The following is a 9,805-nucleotide window of genomic DNA, read 5'->3' as shown; positions in this document are numbered from 1 at the left end:
AAAAAAAATGCATATAGCAGAGGATAGTTTCAATCTGCCTACCTCTGGGTTATGGGCCCAGCATGCTTCCATTGCAGTACTCTGCTGCACATGTAAGTGCAAGAGATCCTGAAGCACTCACTCATCATGGGAAAGTACCAATGTGTTTCTTCGTTGGTTGATGGAAGAAACATCTTACAAAAACTCTCCAGATTATTGACTTTTTAAAGTTTTTCTAGGAAACGTTTTAGATGAATGCTTATTAGCCTTTGTCAGTATGGACTTTTGCAAAGTGTCTCTGTGGCGCAATCGGTTAGTGTGTTTGGCTATTAACCAAAAGGTTGGTGGTTCAATCCCACCCAGGGACGTAATTAACCTTGTGATCAGATTTTGGTGATATTTAAGTAGACAAGTAAAAATTTCAAACCTCCTCTTATGGTGTAGGGTACATGGCCTTCTTTGATGTAATCAGAGTTAGATTTGATTCAGTGATTTTATAAAAAACAGCTAGGAAGCACAATTTAGCAGTGGGTTGCAGAGAAAAAGAAATATGCTGGCAAAAAAATCCAATTGAGTGATTAAACAGCTCTTCATTTTCTGGCTTTATTTTTATGCTAACAAATTTGTTCTCTGAAAAGTGTCCACAAAGCCAAGTCTCTGATTAACACCTTTGTAAGGATGGTTTTTCACCTATTACTAAATTAAACTTGCTTCATTGGAAAGGCAGCAAGATGCATCCTCATTTCAATGTGTACTGAAATAATACAAGTTGACACCAGGAAACATTAACGCCACTGCATCCTTGCTGCTTTCTCATGTGGAAGTCTGTTTAATGTGAAAACAAGGTGATATCTAATTAGCACACAGGTAAGGAATTAAGAAAATCTTTATTTAAGGGAGAAGATGTTTCTCACAAAATTGTTGACCCAATGCATCATTGAAATTCAAGCTGGAAAGATGATTTTAATATATCACTTGTACATTTTGTATTGCTCTTCTGGTGACAATGTAGTTTGTTTTTGTCAATTACCATTTTAATAATAGGGTAAAGAAAATGAAGTGGATTTTTGAAAGAAAACAATACTGTCAATATACTATTAAAACAAATTAAAATGGTAAAAGTTATTGTACTTTAAGTAAAAATAAAAGAGACAAAATATCAATCCCAGTTTTGGATTACTTTAATTAACAAAAAAAATGCATATAGCAGAGGATAGTTTCAATCTGCCTACCTCTGGGTTATGGGCCCAGCATGCTTCCATTGCAGTACTCTGCTGCACATGTAAGTTCAAGAGATCCTGAAGCACTCACTCATCATGGGAAAGTACCAATGTGTTTCTTCGTTGGTTAATGGAAGAAACATCTTACAAAAACTCTCCAGATTATTGACTTTTTAAAGTTTTTCTAGGAAACGTTTTAGATGAATGCTTATTAGCCTTTGTCAGTATGGACTTTTGCAAAATGTCTCTGTGGCGCAATCAGTTAGTATGTACGGCTATTAACCAAAAGGTTGGTGGTTCAATCGCACCCAGGGACCTAATTGACCTTGTTATCAGATGTTGGTGATCTTTAAGTAGACAAGTCAAAATTTCAAACCCCCTGTTATGGTGTAGGGTACCTGGCCTTCTCTGATGTAATCAGAGTTAGATTTGATTCAGTGATTTTATAAAAACAGCTAGGAAGCACAATTTAGCAGTGGGTTGCAGAGAAAAAAAATATGCTGGCAGAAAAATCCAATTGAGTGATTAAACAGCTCTTTATTTTCTGGCTTTATTTTTATGCTAACAAATTTGTTCTCTGAAAAGTGTCCACAAAGCCAAGTCTCTGATTAACACCTTTGTAAGGATGGTTTTTCACCTATTACTAAATTAAACTTGCTTCATTGGAAAGGCAGCAAGATGCATCCTCATTTCAATGTCTACTGAAATAATACAGGTTGACACCAGGAAACATTAACGCCACTGCATCCTTGCTGCTTCTCATGTGGAAGTCTGTTTAATGTGAAAACAAGGTGATATCTAATTAGCACACAGGTAAGGAATTAAGAAAATCTTTATTTAAGGGTGAAGATGTTTCTCACAAAATCGTTGCCCCAATGCATCATTGAAATTCAAGCTGGAAAGATGATTTTAATATATCACTTGTACATTTTGTATTGCTCTTCTGGTGACAATGTAGTTTGTTTTTGTCAATTACCATTTTAATAATAGGGTAAAGAAAATGAAGTGGATTTTTGAAAGAAAACAATACTGTCAATATACTATTAAAACAAATTAAAATGGTAAAAGTTATTGTACTTTAAGTAAAAATAAAAGAGCCAAAATATCAATCCCAGTTTTGGATTACTTTAATTAACAAACAAAAAAATGCATATAGCAGAGGATAGTTTCAATCTGCCTACCTCTGGGTTATGGGCCCAGCATGCTTCCATTGCTGTACTCTGCTGCACATGTAAGTGCAAGAGATCCTGAAGCACTCACTCATCATGGGAAAGTACCAATGTGTTTCTTCGTTGGTTGATAGAAGAAACATCTTACAAAAACTCTCCAGATTATTGACTTTTTTAAGTTTTTCTAGGAAACGTTTTAGATGAATGCTTATTAGCATTTGTCAGTATGTACTTTTGCAAAGTGTCTCTGTGGCGCAATCAGTTAGTATGTACGGCTATTAACCAAAAGGTTGGTGGTTCAATCCCACCCAGGGACGTAATTGACCTTGTTATCAGATTTTGGTGATCTTTAAGTAGACAAGTCAAATTTCATACCCCCTGTTATGGTGTAGGGTACCTGGCCTTCTCTGATGTAATCAGAGTTAGATTTGTTTCAGTGATTTTATAAAAACATCTAGGAAGCACAATTTAGCATTGGGTTGCAGAGAAAAAGAAATATGCTGGCAAAAAAATCAAATTGCGTGATTAAACAGCTCTTCATTTTCTGGCTTTATTTTTATGCTAACAAATTTGTTCTCTGAAAAGTGTCCACAAAGCCAAGTCTCTGATTAACACCTTTGTAGGGATGGTTTTTCACCTATTACTAAATTAAACTTGCTTCATTGGAAAGGCAGCAAGATGTATCCTCATTTCAATGTCTACTGAAATAATACAGGTTGACACCAGGAAACATTAACGCCACTGCATCCTTGCTGCTTTCTCATGTGGAAGTCTGTTTAATGTGAAAACAAGGTGATATCTAATTAGCACACAGGTAAGGAATTAAGAAAATCTTTATTTAAGGGTGAAGATGTTTCTCACAAAATTGTTGACCCAATGCAACATTGAAATTCAAGCTGGAAAGATGATTTTAATATATCACTTGTACATTTTGTATTGCTCTTCTGGTGACAATGTAGTTTGTTTTTGTCAATTACCATTTTAATAATAGGGTAAAGAAAATGAAGTGGATTTTTGAAAGAAAACAATACTGTCAATATACTATTAAAACAAATTAAAATGGTAAAAGTTATTGTACTTTAAGTAAAAATAAAAGAGACAAAATATCAATCCCAGTTTTGGATTACTTTAATTAACAAAAAAAAAATGCATATAGCAGAGGATAGTTTCAATCTGCCTACCTCTCGGTTATGAGCCAAGCATGCTTCCATTGCAGTACTCTGCTGCACATGTAAGTTCAAGAGATCCTGAAGCACTCACTCATCATGGGAAAGTACCAATGTGTTTCTTCGTTGGTTGATGGAAGAAACATCTTACAAAAACTCTCCAGATTATTGACTTTTTAAAGTTTTTCTAGGAAACGTTTTAGATGAATGCTTATTAGCCTTTGTCAGTATGGACTTTTGCAAAGTGTCTCTGTGGTGCAATCAGTTAGTATGTACGGCTATTAACCAAAAGGTTGGTGGTTCAATCCCACCCAGGGACCTAATTGACCTTGTTATCAGATTTTGGTGATCTTTAAGTAGACAAGTCAAATTTCATACCCCCTGTTATGGTGTAGGGTACCTGGCCTTCTCTGATGTAATCAGAGTTAGATTTGATTCAGTGATTTTATAAAAACATCTAGGAAGCACAATTTAGCATTGGGTTGCAGAGAAAAAGAAATATGCTGGCAAAAAAATCAAATTGCGTGATTAAACAGCTCTTCATTTTCTGGCTTTATTTTTATGCTAACAAATTTGTTCTCTGAAAAGTGTCCACAAAGCCAAGTCTCTGATTAACACCTTTGTAGGGATGGTTTTTCACCTATTACTAAATTAAACTTGCTTCATTGGAAAGGCAGCAAGATGTATCCTCATTTCAATGTCTACTGAAATAATACAGGTTGACACCAGGAAACATTAACGCCACTGCATCCTTGCTGCTTTCTCATGTGGAAGTCTGTTTAATGTGAAAACAAGGTGATATCTAATTAGCACACAGGTAAGGAATTAAGAAAATCTTTATTTAAGGGTGAAGATGTTTCTCACAAAATTGTTGACCCAATGCATCATTGAAATTCAAGCTGGAAAGATGATTTTAATATATCACTTGTACATTTTGTATTGCTCTTCTGGTGACAATGTAGTTTGTTTTTGTCAATTACCATTTTAATAATAGGGTAAAGAAAATGAAGTGGATTTTTGAAAGAAAACAATACTGTCAATATACTATTAAAACAAATTAAAATGGTAAAAGTTATTGTACTTTAAGTAAAAATAAAAGAGACAAAATATCAATCCCAGTTTTGGATTACTTTAATTAACAAAAAAAAATGCATATAGCAGAGGATAGTTTCAATCTGCCTACCTCTGGGTTATGGGCCCAGCATGCTTCCATTGCAGTACTCTGCTGCACATGTAAGTGCAAGAGATCCTGAAGCACTCACTCATCATGGGAAAGTACCAATGTGTTTCTTCGTTGGTTGATGGAAGAAACATCTTACAAAAACTCTCCAGATTATTGACTTTTTAAAGTTTTTCTAGGAAACGTTTTAGATGAATGCTTATTAGCCTTTGTCAGTATGGACTTTTGCAAAGTGTCTCTGTGGCGCAATCAGTTAGTATGTACGGCTATTAACCATACGGTTGGTGGTTCAATCCCACCCAGGGACCTAATTGACCTTGTTATCAGATTTTGGTGATCTTTAAGTAGACAAGTCAAAATTTCAAACCCCCTGTTATGGTGTAGGGTACCTGGCCTTCTCTGATGTAATCAGAGTTAGATTTGATTCAGTGATTTTATACAAACAGCTAGGAAGCACAATTTAGCAGTGGGTTGCAGAGAATAAAAATATGCTGGCAGAAAAATCCAATTGAGTGATTAAACAGCTCTTCATTTTCTGGCTTTATTTTTATGCTAACAAATTTGTTCTCTGAAAAGTGTCCACAAAGCCAAGTCTCTGATTAACACCTTTGTAAGGATGGTTTTTCACCTATTACTAAATTAAACTTGCTTCATTGGAAAGGCAGCAAGATGCATCCTCATTTCAATGTCTACTGAAATAATACAAGTTGACACCAGGAAACATTAACGCCACTGCATCCTTGCTGCTTTCTCATGTGGAAGTCTGTTTAATATGAAAACAAGGTGATATCTAATTAGCACACAGGTAAGGAATTAAGAAAATCTTTATTTAAGGGTGAAGATGTTTCTCACAAAATCGTTGCCCCAATGCATCATTGAAATTCAAGCTGGAAATATGATTTTAATATATCACTTGTACATGTTGTATTGCTCTTCTGGTGACAATGTAGTTTGTTTTTGTCAATTACCATTTTAATAATAGGGTAAAGAAAATGAAGTGGATTTTTGAAAGAAAACAATACTGTCAATATACTATTAAAACAAATTAAAATGGTAAAAGTTATTGTACTTTAAGTAAAAATAAAAGAGACAAAATATCAATCCCAGTTTTGGATTACTTTAATTAACAAAAAAAAAATGCATATAGCAGAGGATAGTTTCAATCTGCCTACCTCTGGGTTATGGGCCCAGCATGCTTCCATTGCAGTACTCTGCTGCACATGTAAGTGCAAGAGATCCTGAAGCACTCACTCATCATGGGAAAGTACCAATGTGTTTCTTCGTTGGTTGATGGAAGAAACATCTTACAAAAACTCTCCAGATTATTGACTTTTTAAAGTTTTTCTAGGAAACGTTTTAGATGAATGCTTATTAGCCTTTGTCAGTATGGACTTTTGCAAAGTGTCTCTGTGGCGCAATCAGTTAGTATGTACGGCTATTAACCATACGGTTGGTGGTTCAATCCCACCCAGGGACCTAATTGACCTTGTTATCAAATTTTGGTGATCTTTAAGTAGACAAGTCAAAATTTCAAACCCCCTGTTATGGTGTAGGGTACCTGGCCTTCTCTGATGTAATCAGAGTTAGATTTGATTCAGTGATTTTATACAAACAGCTAGGAAGCACAATTTAGCAGTGGGTTGCAGAGAAAAAAAATATGCTGGCAGAAAAATCCAATTGAGTGATTAAACAGCTCTTCATTTTCTGGCTTTATTTGTATGCTAACAAATTTGTTCTCTGAAAAGTGTCCACAAAGCCAAGTCTCTGATTAACACCTTTGTAAGGATGGTTTTTCACCTATTACTAAATTAAACTTGCTTCATTGGAAAGGCAGCAAGATGCATCCTCATTTCAATGTCTACTGAAATAATACAAGTTGACACCAGGAAACATTAACGCCACTGCATCCTTGCTGCTTTCTCATGTGGAAGTCTGTTTAATATGAAAACAAGGTGATATCTAATTAGCACACAGGTAAGGAATTAAGAAAATCTTTATTTAAGGGTGAAGATGTTTCTCACAAAATCGTTGCCCCAATGCATCATTGAAATTCAAGCTGGAAATATGATTTTAATATATCACTTGTACATGTTGTATTGCTCTTCTGGTGACAATGTAGTTTGTTTTTGTCAATTACCATTTTAATAATAGGGTAAAGAAAATGAAGTGGATTTTTGAAAGAAAACAATACTGTCAATATACTATTAAAACAAATTAAAATGGTAAAAGTTATTGTACTTTAAGTAAAAATAAAAGAGACAAAATATCAATCCCAGTTTTGGATTACTTTAATTAACAAAAAAAAAATGCATATAGCAGAGGATAGTTTCAATCTGCCTACCTCTGGGTTATGGGCCCAGCATGCTTCCATTGCAGTACTCTGCTGCACATGTAAGTTCAAGAGATCCTGAAGCACTCACTCATCATGGGAAAGTACCAATGTGTTTCTTCGTTGGTTGATGGAAGAAACATCTTACAAAAACTCTCCAGATTATTGACTTTTTAAAGTTTTTCTAGGAAACGTTTTAGTTAAATGCTTATTAGCCTTTGTCAGTATGGACTTTTGCAAAGTGTCTCTGTGGCGCAATCAGTTAGTATGTACGGCTATTAACCAAAGGGTTGGTGGTTCAATCCCACCCAGGGACCTAATTGACCTTGTTATCAGATTTTGGTGATCTTTAAGTAGACAAGTCAAAATTTCAAACCCCCTGTTATGGTGTAGGGTACCTGGCCTTCTCTGATGTAATCAGAGTTAGATTTGATTCAGTGATTTTATAAAAACAGCTAGGAAGCACAATTTAGCAGTGGGTTGCAGAGAAAAAAAATATGCTGGCAGAAAAATCCAATTGAGTGATTAAACAGCTCTTTATTTTCTGGCTTTATTTTTATGCTAACAAATTTGTTCTCTGAAAAGTGTCCACAAAGCCAAGTCTCTGATTAACACCTTTGTAAGGATGGTTTTTCACCTATTACTAAATTAAACTTGCTTCATTGGAAAGGCAGCAAGATGCTTCCTCATTTCAATGTCTACTGAAATAATACAGGTTGACACCAGGAAACATTAACGCCACTGCATCCTTGCTGCTTTCTCATGTGGAAGTCTGTTTAATGTGAAAACAAGGTGATATCTAATTAGCACACAGGTAAGGAATTAAGAAAATCTTTATTTAAGGGTGAAGATGTTTCTCACAAAATCGTTGCCCCAATGCATCATTGAAATTCAAGCTGGAAAGATGATTTTAATATATCACTTGTACATTTTGTTTTGCTCTTCTGGTGACAATGTAGTTTGTTTTTGTCAATTACCATTTTAATAATAGGGTAAAGAAAATGAAGTGGATTTTTGAAAGAAAACAATACTGTCAATATACTATTAAAACAAATTAAAATGGTAAAAGTTATTGTACTTTAAGTAAAAATAAAAGAGACAAAATATCAATCCCAGTTTTGGATTACTTTAATTAACAACAAAAAAATGCATATAGCAGAGGATAGTTTCAATCTGCCTACCTCTGGGTTATGGGCCCAGCATGATTCCATTGCAGTACTCTGCTGCACATGTAAGTTCAAGAGATCCTGAAGCACTCACTCATCATGGGAAAGTACCAATGTGTTTCTTCGTTGGTTGATGGAAGAAACATCTTACAAAAACTCTCCAGATTATTAACTTTTTAAAGTTTTTTTAGGAAACGTTTTAGATGAATGCTTATTAGCCTTTGTCAGTATAGACTTTTGCAAAGTGTCTCTGTGGCGCAATCAGTTAGTATGTACGGCTATTAACCAAAAGGTTGGTGGTTCAATCCCACCCAGGGACCTAATTGACCTTGTTATCAGATTTTGGTGATCTTTAAGTAGACAAGTCAAAATTTCAAACCCCCTGTTATGGTGTAGGGTACCTGGCCTTCTCTGATGTAATCAGAGTTAGATTTGATTCAGTGATTTTATAAAAACAGCTAGGAAGCACAATTTAGCAGTGGGTTGCAGAGAAAAAAAATATGCTGGCAGAAAAATCCAATTGAGTGATTAAACAGCTCTTTATTTTCTGGCTTTATTTTTATGCTAACAAATTTGTTCTCTGAAAAGTGTCCACAAAGCCAAGTCTCTGATTAACACCTTTGTAAGGATGGTTTTTCACCTATTACTAAATTAAACTTGCTTCATTGGAAAGGCAGCAAGATGCATCCTCATTTCAATGTCTACTGAAATAATACAGGTTGACACCAGGAAACATTAACGCCACTGCATCCTTGCTGCTTTCTCATGTGGAAGTCTGTTTAATGTGAAAACAAGGTGATATCTAATTAGCACACAGGTAAGGAATTAAGAAAATCTTTATTTAAGGGTGAAGATGTTTCTCACAAAATCGTTGCCCCAATGCATCATTGAAATTCAAGCTGGAAAGATGATTTTAATATATCACTTGTACATTTTGTATTGCTCTTCTGGTGACAATGTAGTTTGTTTTTGTCAATTACCATTTTAATAATAGGGTAAAGAAAATGAAGTGGATTTTTGAAAGAAAACAATACTGTCAATATACTATTAAAACAAATTAAAATGGTAAAAGTTATTGTACTTTAAGTAAAAATAAAAGAGACAAAATATCAATCCCAGTTTTGGATTACTTTAATTAACAACAAAAAAATGCATATAGCAGAGGATAGTTTCAATCTGCCTACCTCTGGGTTATGGGCCCAGCATGCTTCCATTGCAGTACTCTGCTGCACATGTAAGTTCAAGAGATCCTGAAGCACTCACTCATCATGGGAAAGTACCAATGTGTTTCTTCGTTGGTTGATGGAAGAAACATCTTACAAAAACTCTCCAGATTATTAACTTTTTAAAGTTTTTCTAGGAAACGTTTTAGATGAATGCTTATTAGCCTTTGTCAGTATAGACTTTTGCAAAGTGTCTCTGTGGCGCAATCAGTTAGTATGTACGGCTATTAACCAAAAGGTTGGTGGTTCAATCCCACCCAGGGACCTAATTGACCTTGTTATCAGGTTTTGGTGATCTTTAGGTAGTGATGAGCGAGGTTCGGTTTTACTCGGTTTTACTCGGTTCTCAAAACGGCATCTTATTGGCTATCCA

At 35.0% G+C, this 9,805-nt stretch overlaps 1 non-coding gene across 1 annotated transcript; it reads left to right on the top strand.

The window, feature by feature from the left end:
• The first annotated feature begins 273 nt into the window (after positions 1 to 273).
• TRNAN-AUU (transfer RNA asparagine (anticodon AUU)) lies at positions 274 to 347 on the top strand. Its single transcript has one exon. It is a non-coding gene; the product is annotated as a tRNA-Asn (tRNA).
• The last annotated feature ends 9,458 nt before the right edge of the window (positions 348 to 9,805 follow it).

The sequence above is a fragment of the Pseudophryne corroboree genome, chromosome 11 (assembly GCF_028390025.1).
Source record: "Pseudophryne corroboree isolate aPseCor3 chromosome 11, aPseCor3.hap2, whole genome shotgun sequence".
In the NCBI taxonomy this organism is placed as follows: Eukaryota; Metazoa; Chordata; class Amphibia; order Anura; family Myobatrachidae; genus Pseudophryne; species Pseudophryne corroboree.
Note: the sequence above shows the minus strand (reverse complement) of the source record. Positions and strands in the feature narration are given on the sequence as shown.